Source organism: Homarus americanus, unplaced genomic scaffold, assembly GCF_018991925.1.
Source record: "Homarus americanus isolate GMGI-L3 unplaced genomic scaffold, GMGI_Hamer_2.0 scaffold31037, whole genome shotgun sequence".
Classification (NCBI taxonomy): domain Eukaryota; kingdom Metazoa; phylum Arthropoda; class Malacostraca; order Decapoda; family Nephropidae; genus Homarus; species Homarus americanus.
This window is the reverse complement of record NW_024722227.1, coordinates 27,741,032-27,755,216: the sequence shown is the minus strand read 5'-3', so window position 1 is coordinate 27,755,216 and position 14,185 is coordinate 27,741,032. Positions and strand designations below refer to the sequence as shown.

The 14,185-nt window shown below is 35.0% G+C and overlaps 1 long non-coding RNA gene across 3 annotated transcripts; it reads right to left on the bottom strand.

The window, feature by feature from the left end:
* Positions 1–1,066: 1,066 nt before the first annotated feature.
* On the bottom strand, positions 1,067–14,177 carry LOC121862466. Of its 3 annotated transcripts, none has more exons than XR_006088239.1 (5): positions 12,956–14,177; positions 12,056–12,149; positions 8,751–8,934; positions 3,463–3,588; positions 1,067–1,496 (listed from the first exon to the last, which is right to left on the bottom strand). It is a non-coding gene; the product is annotated as an uncharacterized LOC121862466 (long non-coding RNA). The 3 variants fall into 3 exon arrangements; XR_006088238.1 differs by having other exon boundaries at positions 3,499–3,588; XR_006088240.1 differs by lacking the exon at positions 12,956–14,177 and adding an exon at positions 12,351–12,361 and having other exon boundaries at positions 3,499–3,588.
* Between the last annotated feature and the right edge of the window lie 8 nt (positions 14,178–14,185).

The window sequence follows — 14,185 nt, the reverse complement described above, 5'->3', positions numbered from 1 at the left end:
ACGAATTAAACCGAAGTCCGAATTACAACTATCCGATATAATGAGGGAAGAGCGTATAGTGTAAATACCCCAGTAAACTGTATATTATAGTAGCACCGAAATGTCAGAATTATTTTGATATATTAAATCTGATTATTTCAAATATTTTTTATGTATCTAGATGTGCTTAACAGTAATATTTCTAAGCCGAAAAATTCATTCTTTATTATAGTCTAAGTCCAAAAATTCATGGTTAAAAATATTCTAAGTCCAAAAATTCATCGTTTAAAAAATTTAATTCCAAAAATTCTTGTTAAAAATATTGTAAGTCCAAAAATTCATGGTTAAAAATATTCTAAGTCCAAAAATTCATGGTTAAAAATATTCTAAGTCCAAAAAAGAACCAAAATTTTAGTAGTGTAATAAGAAATTGTCTAGTTTTAGGGGTAAATTTTTTTTGCCATTCTTAAGAGCTCCAGCTTGGCATCTCCTTGTTTATGTATATTATAAGGCATAACGGACTACCTGGACGTTGGGAGAGTAACTCAGTGGGCGCCTACTGAGTATTCTCCCCACGTCCAGGTAGTCCGTTATGCTTGTATTTTTTTATATTATTGGTGAATGATAATTTGAAGGCCTTACTCCGGAGACTCTTCCGATTATCCTTTACCAAATTTTTTCAACGTTAGTCCTGGCAATGGCAAACTCAAAAAACACTTAAGGGTAAAAATAGGGCAATTTTTTGACCATTTTTCGCTCAAATTTTGCTATTTTTTCAATATTTTTAGCTATTTTTGTATAATTCTAGCTATTTTTTTCATATTTATAGCTTTTTTTTCATATTTATAGCTATTGTTTTATATTTATAGCTTTTTTTTATTTGTTATATATATAATATAGATGTATATATTTTTTTGTTTGTTATACCTGTATTGTGTATTGTATATTATATTTGTATTTCATTTGTTTATTATACAGTATTTGTATATATAATTTTTCAGATGCTTTATGAAAGTATTTTGCTTCAAAATGTGAAGATGAACTTTTCTGTACAAGTTGTAAAGAAAAGGTTAATGAATACTGGTAATGACATTTAAACATTTATTAATGGAAACTTAAAGGTATTACAAATTTTTCTTTAACAGGGCAGCAGTGGGCAGTCCAGGGTAGCAGCAGCAGTGGCCAGGCCATGACAGTGTCCAGGACAGCGGCAGCAGCAGGCAGTCCAGGATGGTGGCAGCAACAGTGGCCAGTCCATGACAGTGTCGAGGACAGCAGCAGCAGGCAGTCCAGGATGGTGGCAATCCAGGACTGTGGCAGCATCAGCAGGCAGTCCAGGACAAGACAGTGTCCAGGGCGGCAGCAGCCAGTCAGTCAGTCCAGGGCGGCAGCAGCAGTGGCAAGCCCAGGACAGGACAGTGTCCAGGGCGGCAGCAGCAGGCAGTCAGTCCAGGACAGCAGGGGCAGGCAGTCCAGCTTCGTGGTAACCACCAACCACAAAGTCCAGAATAATATTTCTGTACAAAATAAATTGTAAAATTAATAATCACGTTTATTTAACCAGAAAATTATTTTAAACATAATAATGACAATGTGCTGAAGTGTTTTAGACAATTTAACACTTAATGACCAAATTACTTACAAAAATCTAAATTTGGAAATTGAAATCTTTCACCTAATGATCCTTGATAACATACTGGCCTAGTGTTCAGGGAATATTATCAGTAACTGTACAGCAACTTAACCTAAGCATGTATATTGTACAAGTTTAGTTTAACCATAAGAGTTAGTCATAACTACAATAAACCTGCATCTTTGGTTCAGTTTTGTTAATATATTTAAAGTTTTCTTTCAATGACTTTGCTTTAGGAATTATTAATTTGTCAACAATTAATTTAACTAAATTTAAATCAATGAATGAATACCTTGGGCCCAGTACAGTATTGTTTATTAAAGGTGAAGGTTGCCGAGAGTAATTTATTATTTCTTAAGTACTGTATAGAAAATGTAGGTAACTTTACATCTATATTTATGAATTATTTCACCAAGTTCAGCATTAATGAGTTAAATTTTATGTATTAAATTATTGTTTTTAAAGTAAGAAGTTAAGAGTAAAGTCAAGTTATTACCTATAAAAGGTTTAAAGTAAGATTTTAGTACTAATTTATCCTAATACAGTATTATAACATGACCTTAAACTGAAGGTTTTATCCTCTATAGAAGTACCACATTAATCCACTTAATCTAGTACAGTAATTGAAGAACATTAGTGATGCACCGTTAATAACATAACTAGATTCAAAACTTCCCAATAATCTGCCGCCAGATTTAGAGTTAATGCTATAATTTAGGTCAATTTTATCATGCAGGTATAACAATTAAGTCACTATTTAGTCTCCCCACCAAAGCCAGACTATAAACAAAGCAAAATATCAGCCAAATACAGTATATTTAAATAAAGCAATTTACTCTGGTGGTACAGAACCCGTCCATAAATACATCAACTTTAGTAATAGTCTGACGGAATTCTTGAAGCTGCAATATTAAGAGCAGCTGGGTTTTAAATTTCATCATTATTATGGTGTTTAAGTCCACCCGGCACATCACGCAGTAATTATTAACGTTCTCACTAATCAAGTGGTCAACTATTTATAGGTAAATAGTTTAAAGGCTGTTGGAAGCTGCAACCATCCAGGAAGAATACCGTCTACATTAAATATTTACTGTACGGTATAATAAAAAGTAATGACTAATGTTATAACTCAAATAGAGACTTGCTAATGTTTAAGACTTATTTTGGGAACATTTAATCTATATTTACTCATTCTCTAATAAAATATAGTATTTAAAGGGAGTTGTTTATCATCGACTAATTTTGTTATCAAGAACGCATCTCCAGCCTCAACGACCAACTGAATGTCATTCATTATAGGTTAATTCTGTACCAGGTCTTTCTTAGTTCTAATGTGAGTTATATTGGTAAATAAAATATCTAATGTGCTTTAATGATGCTACAACATATAAAAATCTTTCTCGTCAGCGACAGTCTTTACCAGATTATTTTTCTCTTGATAAATAAAAGCTACTTTGTCTGGCCTGATAATATATTCATTACCGTACAATGAAGTGCTGTAGACCTGCACAGAGGACACGGCCATGTTATCCATCACAACTACGAGAATGATTGGCGGCCGAGTGACATGACCATAATAAGTGAACAGACTAAAGCTGGTTTCCGCAATTACTGTATTTTGCCGGTAATAAAAATTTTACAGGTTAATTTCTTCACCCAAAAGACGTCAAAATTGCATCACCTAATACTTTGTTTACCAATACGGATTATTCCACAAAATATTGATATTATCTTTAACTTATTAATTGGTGCATCCCTAATATTGTACTGTACTAATATTTTATCGATATATATATACTTAAGAGTTAACTAGACACGACAGTTCAGGAGTTACAAATACTGCACTGTACTTTGTTGAGAGTTTAGTGAAGAAACCACTGAGTTACCCTGGACTGGCGCAGGGCCGTGCAGTAAGAGTCGGTTCACCATAAAACTCTCGGGTCATTTGTTGGATCCTTCATCTTTAAGTCATCATCCTGGAATGAATAATTGTTACAACTCTATAGTCTGTACAAATAAATTAAATATTATACCTACAGTACATTACAGGTATCCCCCAATATACAGTACATATGCCCTATAGTTTCAACAAATGTCTACACTACACAGAAGCAAACAATGAATAAATCCCTTATTGATGCCACTTTTATCTGTATATGAATAGACTCTCCCTCACAGGAACAGAACCCCAATAATATACAAATTACTTCCACTAAATGAACACATTACCAGGAATAAAACTGTCATATTAAGGAACACCTGTCAACTAGTTTAATGAATAAATGAAGCATTACAGCACAACTTAAGTGGAGAACAATGCAGAGTTAAGTAAACTTATTTTTAATGCAGCTCTTTGACTATTGCCGAGATCACTGATAAACTTGAATACAGTATTACAAGTATTATGTAAGCTTGGATACAGTGTACAGTATTACAAGTATTAAGTAGTCATCCCCTGATTATACTGGTTAACTGCCCCCTTCCCCCACAATGTTTTATAGTACTTTATTATTGATGAACATTGTACAAGCTATCAGTTAGCTAAAGAAAATGTTTATTACATTCAAGAGCTGTTGGTAAGAGTAAGGCAAAGTAACATTCAACATTTTCTCCTCAATTTCTTGTAAGAATGCAGCAACATTAATAAACAAAATGGTGAAAAATTAATCAAAATTAAGTTAAAATTTAAATTAACTAAAATTTACAATTATGAGTTACTCATCCAATGACTGTCTACAAACATCAACAGGCCATCAACCCAGAGCATCAATTTACAATTCTTTACAAATACATGAAAGTTTAATAAAGATCATTAAAAAATCAATTCCACCATTTAGAAAATATGTAATCCACACTTCACTAGATATAAGATACATATATATAAAGATTACAGGTGTAGTTACCTGTACTGGGAACAACGTATTGGACAAATTGAGAACTATGGAGGCAGGCAAGTTAATAATGCCAAGGTTGATGCCAGTTACTTGGCTAACTTAAGAAGGATCTTGTTACTGTACAGGACCTTAGAGCCAGCCAGGTGAAGTTTGGGGGGAAGAAGGACTTTGAATATAAATGGTGGAAAATTAAACTAAAGGCAAGAGACTTAATCCTTGTTAGATGTATTTATAGATCACAGAACTGAAGTTTTTTATGCCAAGCCAGTTTAAAAGCATTAATACTGCATTATGGGGTACTGGCGACACTGACTGGAGGAATGAAATTACACTGAGAAACAGGAATGCAGACACTATGCTGAATATCATAGCCAGTAAACGGTTTGATAAAATATACTGTATACTCCAGACCAAACCCACTGACTTATAATACAAAGTCCATTCAGATTGTAGAAAGACTAAGCAAGATTGTCAGTCCAATTCCAAATTAAGTCAAAAGCCCCAAAAGCTTTCTACATGTGGGCACATCAGACCCAAGACCAAGATAATGTTACACACTCGGATAAGGGAAAGACGAGAGGCGTTAAATAGTGTTCACAAGAGGATGTAAACCTCCCATGTGTTTGAGGAGTGACAACACTGACATGTTCACAGTCAAGTATTAAAACAAATTATCAAAACTAAAGTTGGTAAAATGGCAGTTTGGGCCAATATGCCCGGGTAGTTTATCCTGTGTCTTTTGGTGCGACATAATTTGACCTTTAATTCCGGGGGAAGTAACGGTTTGTTTTCCCCCAAAAGTATGGAAAACCTTCAAGATTCATTTGTCATTCTTTGCCCCCTGGTTGAGATGGGGCTAGAAATACTCCCAACAGGTCTTGTTATAATCAGTATTAGTCTACAACTGGGTACAGTATTACAAGTGAAAGTTGCCATCTAGTATATTATATACCAAGTGCACACATCTTGTAGGTAACTATTCATGTACACTTCCGAATTATTTCACAGTCGGGCATTAACGCGACCAAAAATTATTTTATTCGTGTAAGTTATAAATTTTATGTATTAAATGATTGTTTTTGAAGTAAAAGCAAGATCATTTTACAATACTGTACCAATTTATCCTCATACTGTATTGTATAACGTGAACCTAACCTGAAGATTTTATCCTCTATGGAAGTACCACATTAATCCACTTAATCTAGTACAGTAATTAAAGAACAATCAAATACAGTAGTGATGCACCATTAATAACTCTCCCAATAATCTGCCGCCAGATTTAAAAGACACAGATTTAGAGTTAATGCTATAATTTAGGTCAACTTTATCATGCAGGTAAAACAGTCAAGTCACTATATAGTCTCGCCAAAGCCATACTATAAACAAAGCAAAGTATCAGCCAAATACAGTATTTAAATAAAACAATTTACTCTGGTGGTAGAGTACCCATCCACAAATACATCAACTTTAGTAATAGTCTTAGGGAATTCTTTTAGCTGCAATACTAAGAGCACCTGGGTTTTAAATGTCATTATTATTGCAGCGTTCAAGTCAACCCGGCACAACACCCAGTAATAAGTAATCAAGTGGTCAACTATTTATAGGTAAATAAAATCAAGGCTGTTGGAAGCTACAACCATCAAGGAAGAATACCGTGTATATTAAATATATACTGTACGGTATAAGTACAGACTAATGTTATAACTCAACATTATAATCTAACCAACACCTTAACTTGATCCAATAAACTTGCCATTAATCTGTTCATCAATGTTAAGTAACACAGTCTCGTCTTGTGTTGATAAACCAGCCAAGGTGCCAAGGAAAGTAATTACAATGGACGTGAAAATGAAAGCATTAAGGGTTGAAGCAACAGTGATAAACCACACCAAGACCAGAAAATATTAACTAACGAGTTACTAAATTTATAATTTTATTATTGATGTTCGTCACCTCGTGACGGCCATGTATTGTACTAGAGTTGTCTGCATCAGCTCAACGTTTACTTGAGCAGTCAGTGGTGAAAAATCCCTGCATTTATAAACAATGGCAACTTTTTTCTCATGTTCAAGACTTATTTTGGAGCATTTAATCATTATTTACTCATTCTCTAATACAATTGTTGCCAAAACTCCCCTCCAGCCTCAACAACCTGTCATTCTTTATAAGAGTTATGATAATACTGTACCAGCTCGTTCTTAGTTCTAATTTGGGTAATATTGATAAATATAATATATAATGTACTTTTACGGTGCTACACTACAGTCGACCCTCGTTAATTCGGACTAATAGGGGGGGAGGGTGACCGTTTTAGCAGATTGTCCGAATTAACCGATTTGGGGGTAAAAATTGCATTATATTTCAAAGTCATTGTTTTGTCACGATTTTATTCCACTTTCCACTGTAATACGGACGTCATTTCAGCAAAAATATTATATTTCCGTGAATGTATTATATCAAGCACAGTATGAATAGAATATCATTGTAATATAACGGTATTTTAACCGAAAACTAGTAAAAAACGAATAACATCTCAAGAACATTGGAAGCTTAGGTAAAGTCTTTTGTTTTCATCATGCATTTTATCCTATTTTACATTGAAATACACCACGTTTCAGCAAAACTACTGTTTATTTCTGAGAATATATTCATTCAGGCGCAGTTTAAGTAAAATATACGTGTGATGTAATAGTTTTTTAACTGAAAACGATTCGAAAAACACGTGTACCGTCTAGCCCTGTTCAAGGAGAGGACTGGGAGAAGCTGTTTAGTGCTGCAGACGATGACAAGGAAAATGATTTGGATGGATTTTAATGAAAATATTCAGAAATATGGTATCGTAGTATTCAAGTCAATTAGGATAGAATATTATTGTAATACAACAGTTTTTTTAACTGAAAACCAATCGAAAAGCGATTACGGTAACATCTTTTGAACGAAAGAATGCAAGTCATTGTCTTTGTCACGATTTTATCCCACTTTCCACTGTAATACGTACGTCATTTCAGCAAAAATATTACATTTCCGTGAATGCATTATATCAAGCACAGTATGAATAGAATACCATTGTAATATAACAGTATTTTAACCAAAAACTATTGAAAAAACGAGTAACTTCTCTTGAACATTGGAAGGTTAGGTAAAATCTTTTGCTTTCGTCATGTATTTTATCCTATTTTACATTATAATACAACACGTTTCAGCAAAACTACTATTTATTTCCAAGAATATATTCATTCAGGCGCAGTTAAGGTAAAACATACAGGTGATGTAACAGTTTTTTAACTGAAAACGATTCAAAAAACACGTGTACCGTCAAGCTGATACTCAACAGCTGGTGGTGCGTCATGCGTCGTTGTAAACAATAGGAGGTTGAAGTAGATTACCGGGTATTATATTAAGTGTGAAATATCAATAAGGTTTTTATTACCGGTATTTTTTGTAGATCAATGAGAGCTGTGATACCGTATATGATATGATAAGTTAGCCTGTGCTAAGAACTTCAACATAGACTACTGAAAACACATTGTAAGGTAATTTAGCCTATTGTAAGTTGGTGAGCTTCATTTGCTAAGGAACTGCACAACTTTTCATTACTAATTGGTACATATTTTACATTTCCATTGTTTACTGGCAGTAAATGGTAAATATTTTTCATTTCTGAAGCTAAAAGTTGCATCCCCCCCCCCCACACTAGTGGTGGAGACTTTACATTTAACCAAAAAGACGCTGGTGTTTTATCCCAGCAGTGGGTGGACCAGCATTTTAGCTTAAGGTCCGCATAGGTAATATTCCTACAACTCTTAAAAAAAAAGTTCAGATTTTATCCGGATTAAAGGGGTCTCGACGGTGACGGTCTTTACTAGATTATTTTTCTCTTCAGATTAAACAAAAGCTACTTTGTCTGGCCTGATATATTCATTACCATATAATGAAGTGCTGTAGACAGACCTTCAGAGGACACTGCCATGTTATCCAATAACAAAACAGTCAAACAACGACTGGCAGCCGAGTGCAACATCTCTCAATAAGTGAACAGACTAACTGGTTTCTGTAATTACTGTATTTTGCCGGCAATAAAAATGTTAGTAATTTATTAACCCAAAACACAGCAAAATGAAATCAACTAATACTTTGTTTACAGCTACAGATTATTCAGCAAAATATTTATATTATCTGTAGTTGATAGCAATTAATTCGTGCATCCCAAGTATTGTACAGTACTAATACTTCTTGATATTTACCCTTAGAAGAGTTAACTAGACGAGGCAGTCCATGGGTTACAATTACTGTACTTTGTGAAGAAACCACAATGAGATGCCCTGTACTGTACCTAACCTGACTAGTGTGTCTGGTGCAGCAAGTCAGGTCACCAGAAGAACTCTAGTACTCCTCATTTCTTGCATCCTCCATCTTCAAGTCATCATCCTGGAATGATGAATTATTACAACTCTGTACTAATATATTAATAGTATACCTACAGTACATGCTACATCAATACAGGTTTACCCCCAATATACAGTACATGATAAACAAGTTTCAATAAATGTCTACACTATACAGAAGCAAATAATAAATCCCATTTTGCTGCCATTTTTATCAGTATAAAAATTTTCCCTCACAGGAACAACCCCAATAATACTGTACTAATATATAAACTACTTCAACTTAATGAAACCATTTCTAGGAACAATATTTTAGTATATTAAGGGACAACTGTATATCAATTTACTGAATACATGAAGAATTACACAGCTCAACTTAGGCAACAAATATGAAAAATGGGGACAAACGTAAAGTAACGCAACCTTATTTTTACCATAGGTCTAACAAATACAGTCGTGATATCACTGATATTTTGACAACTAAGCTTTGATACAGTGTACAGTATTATGTAGTCATTATACTGGTTAACTGCCCCCTACAATGTTTTATAGAACTGTACACAACTAGATTATTGATGACCATTATGCAAGGTATCTGTTAGTTAAAGAAAAGGTTTATTACATTCAAGAACGGTTGGTAAGAGTAAGGCAGAGTAATGTTCAACACTTTCTCCATCAATTTCTTGTAAGAATGTGGCAACATTAAAAAAAAAATGTAGCAAAGTACAAACATCAACAGGCCATCAACCCACAACATTAATTTACAATTCTTTACAACTACATAAAGTTCCTTGCGAAGTTTAATAACTTAAACTTTAAATTCCACCATTTATAACAAAGATAATCCACTTTTTCACCTGGTACAAAGTTTATATAGAATACAAGTACAGTACAGTGTTCCCTCGGTTAACAAACGGTTTTAGAGTGATCCAGTTACTGTGCAGGGCCTTAGAGCCAGACAGGTGAAGGTACTTGAAGGGGAAGAAGGATTGTGAATATAAATGACTTAAAATTAAACTAAAGGCAAGAGACTTAATCCTTGTTGGATGTATTTATTGATCACAGAACTGAAGTTTATTAAGCCAAGAGTTTACAGGCATTAATACACAACACAGCATTACTTGAGGAATGAAATTATACTGAGAAACCTGAATGCAGACACTGATGACTATAGCCAGTTAAGTAAACTATTTCATAAAATATACTGCAGATCAAACCCACTGACTATGAATACACTGACCATTCAGACTGTAGAAAGACCAAGTAAGATTGCCAGTCTGATTCCAAATGAAGTCAAGTCACCAAAGTCCCCCAAAACTTTCTATGTGTGGGCATCGGACCCAGACAAGATGATAGTTACGCAGACTCAGATCAGGGCAAGACAAGAGGCGTTAAATAGTGTTCACAAGAGGATGCAAACGTCCACGTGTTTGAGTGACAAAACTGACCGTTCTCAATCTAGTATTAAAACAAATTATCAAAACTAAAGGTACATAAGAGTCCTGATGGGGAGCCTCCCATGTTAAAGAGTTGAGCAGTGAGCTTCCTGAACTCATTAAATCTTGTATAGATGCATAAACAAACAAAACGTCTCCCAATGACTGGAAAATGGCATTTGTAAGTCCTATGTTGAAACAGAGGACATGTATGAATAATTACATTACTGTAAAGGCCAATGATTGATCAGTGTATTGTATAAAGGAAAGCCAATTGGTTTATGCCTTTGTCCAGCTTATAGGCAGGCAAGGGGCGACTTAATACAAGTTTATAAACATGTATAAGGGCATTACTTAGTCTAGTAAGAGTCAGTACATACCCAGTACTTGCCAACAGTGTATAACTGTCTGCACATGCCCAGCACATGCCAACAGTGCCTTACTGAGCCAGTACATGCCAACAGTGCCTTACTGAGCCAGTACATGCCAACAGTGCCTTACTGAGCCAGTACATGCCCAGTACCAGTACTTGCCAACAGCAAATGAAATTCAACACCAGCAAGTGCAGCGTACTTAATATTGGAAGAACAAATACTTATGTATACAGCCTTAACATCAACCTAGAGAAGTCGACTTGTGAAAGAGACCTAGGGGTACTTGTAAGCCCAGATCTACGGCCTAGAAAACAGTGCGTTAATGTTCGAAATAAGGCAAACAGTATTGGGTTTTATATCTAGAAGTGTAAGCAACAAGAGTGCAGAGGTCTTATTGTAACTATATCTTGCCCTAGTCAGGCCGCACCTCGATTATGCGGTTCAGTTCTGGTGTCCCTATTATAGAATGGATATAAATTCACTAGAGTCGGTGCAGCGAAGAATGACAAAAATGATTCCGGGACTTATAAGCCTTCCATATCAGGATAGGTTAAAGAAACTTAACTTGCATTCCCTAGAAAGACGAAGAGTGCTGGGAGATATGATAGAAGTATTTAAGTGGGTGAAAGGAATCAATAAAGGGGATATAGATAAAGTTCTTATAATATCCGAGCAGGATAGGACTCGGAGCAACGGATTCAAGTTGGATAAGTTTAGGTTTAGGAGGGAGATAGGAAGAAACTGGTTCACAAATAGGGTGGTGGACGAGTGGAACAAGCTTAGCAACTTTGTAGTAAGTGCGGAACGCTGGAAAGTTTCAAAAGGAGGCTGGATAGATTCATGGATGATAGAGAGTGGTAGTAACTCTCGACAGGAGCTGCCATGCACAGGCCAACCAGCCTATTGCTGACTCCTTATTTTCTTATGTTCTTATGTAACAGTGCCTACCAGAGCCAGTACATGCCAACAGTGCCTAACAGAGCCAGTACATGCCCATTACTTGCCAACAGTATGTAACAACCAGTACATGCCAACAGTGCCTACCAGAGCCAGTACATGCCAACAGTGTGCCTACCAGAGCCAGTACATGCCAACAGTGCCTACAGAGCCAGTACATGCCAACAGTGCCTAACAGAGCCAGTACTGCCATATGCCAGTACATGCCAACAGTGCCTACCCAACAGCCCAGTACATGCCAACAGAGCCAGTACATGCCCATTACTTGCCAACAGTATGTAACAACCAGTACATGCCCAGTACATGCCAGTGTCCAGATGCGATGGACCACTCTAGACCCCAGTTGCTAAGTTATTGAAGCAGACTTGACATTTCACTATATAACAAATTTTCTTACCACAATAAATAAGGAGGTGCTGTACTATCCACGCTAACGACCACTGATGCACCAAACTGGCCTTTAACACAACAATAACAACTGGATCCATCATCTGTAAAGAAAAGATATGTTAGAAAATATTCTTCCATTGGCGGTCAAGTTTTGGCACGAGATTATTTTTATTTGGTTTTTAGTTTTTTACTCAAATTTGACCATTTATTTTGCAAATTAGAGTTTTTGCAATTAAACTGGTAATTAGCACAAAAATTAAGGTTCAATGAGTAAATCGCCAAAACAAATAAAAATTATATACTATATATATATATATCGTCATACCAAAGGAGCCAAACTAACCTACCTACCTACCTAATCTTACCTACAAGGAGGAGGCAAGGAGACAGGAATATAATCTCGGGTAAATAACGCGGGAACCTGTGGTCAGCCAATGGACCAATATTAACCGAGAAATCTTACGAGTTACAAATACTTTAAAGTTAAATCTTGTAACACACAAGACCAAAACATACAATATGTATGTATGATCAACGTTACTGAAGTATGATCGTTATTAAAGTATGAGGAACGTTAATTATTCACACAAATCGAAGTACAGTACCAAAACCACCATAGTTCATTAATTTAAAAACATTAAACCAAAATAGTACAGCATTCTAGTCTAAAGTAACTAGTCTATGTGATTACGAGCGTTAAAGACCATTAACCTATGGTGGTTCACTAGTGCTCGTTCATACAGTAATTAACTAATGCCTTGTTTATCTTCAATAATTTTTGAAGTCCATTTAAAGTATTTCCTTTTCAAATAAAACCGTACAAAATCAACAAATAAATAACCTTACTATATTGACCTTTACACAATGACAAATTTAACCACTTAAACAAATTAAAAATAAAACTTACTATATATATTAGGTACAGAATCTGTCAAGTGAGAGAGACGACGAGCAGCACCTCCTCCCTCCGTGCCTCAACAGTTACTGAGACGCCACGTGTTAAGTCGCTTCTGTTTACTCCTCTGCCCGCAACAACCCGTATACGAATGAGAAAATATTAAAAACTAAATCCAAACTTAATCGTACATACAAAATTTTATACAAATTTTAAGTTAAATTAATTTATATCGTAATATAAAAAATTAACAATAAGGAAAACTTTGCGGAAAAATAAATAGAATAAGAATACTGTACAGTACTCCAATTTCTTCAGCTTCGGAAGCGGCCATGTGTTGAATCAGGGCTGCCAACACTACAGAATTACTTAAGTTTATCATTAAAAAATACTTTAATATAACCAAAACATTTACTTTTATTTAAGAATTATATAATACTTTCTAAATTTATTAAACCTTAATCTCAAAAAACCTTATGTGGAAAATTATAGACGAATTACTTCCCAGACTACAATAATGATAGTTACCGTACCTTACTGGGTGGTTCCCGCTCATTAGTAATAGGTAGTTAACGGCGCTCCAATTTCTCCTTTGGACATCATCAATTAGCTGACAGTCCCTAGCATATCTCGGGGACCAAACGGGGTGATAGTACTCCAGATAGGGTGACAGTACTCCTGGCGGGGAAGTACTCCACCTTTTCTCCGGCAGTTTCATACCTAAGCGGCTAATAAGCCTGGTCGTCAAAGGTTAAATCCTTAACTGCCTTAATCTGTTTACTAAGTTAACCAACAGTACATAACAGAGAGCCAGTACATGCCCACAGTAAAACACAATTCATGTACCGGAACAAATTTTAATGTAATTAATTCCTTACGGCAGATTTGGTCATTTTTGTAATATAAACTTATAATTAATTTATAAAGCCATACATAATGTGTAAGTGAAATAATTAATAAAATGGTATAGAAGATGACTTAAAATATTGATTTACATATTATAAAGTTTTATTGTAAACATGTTTAAGCAGCCATCAAAGGAACCACAAGTAGTGTCTTATATGAACCACTGTAACTCTTGGCCACATCTTGGGAGTCATACACATGTTTGTTTTATTATATTTTAAAGACAAAATATGTCCCAACAGTATTGACTCTCCATTTTATTATAATAATGAAGATCACAGTTTTGGTTACATAATGAGGGAGTTTTATAGTGAGGGTGGAGCTGAGGCACTCTTT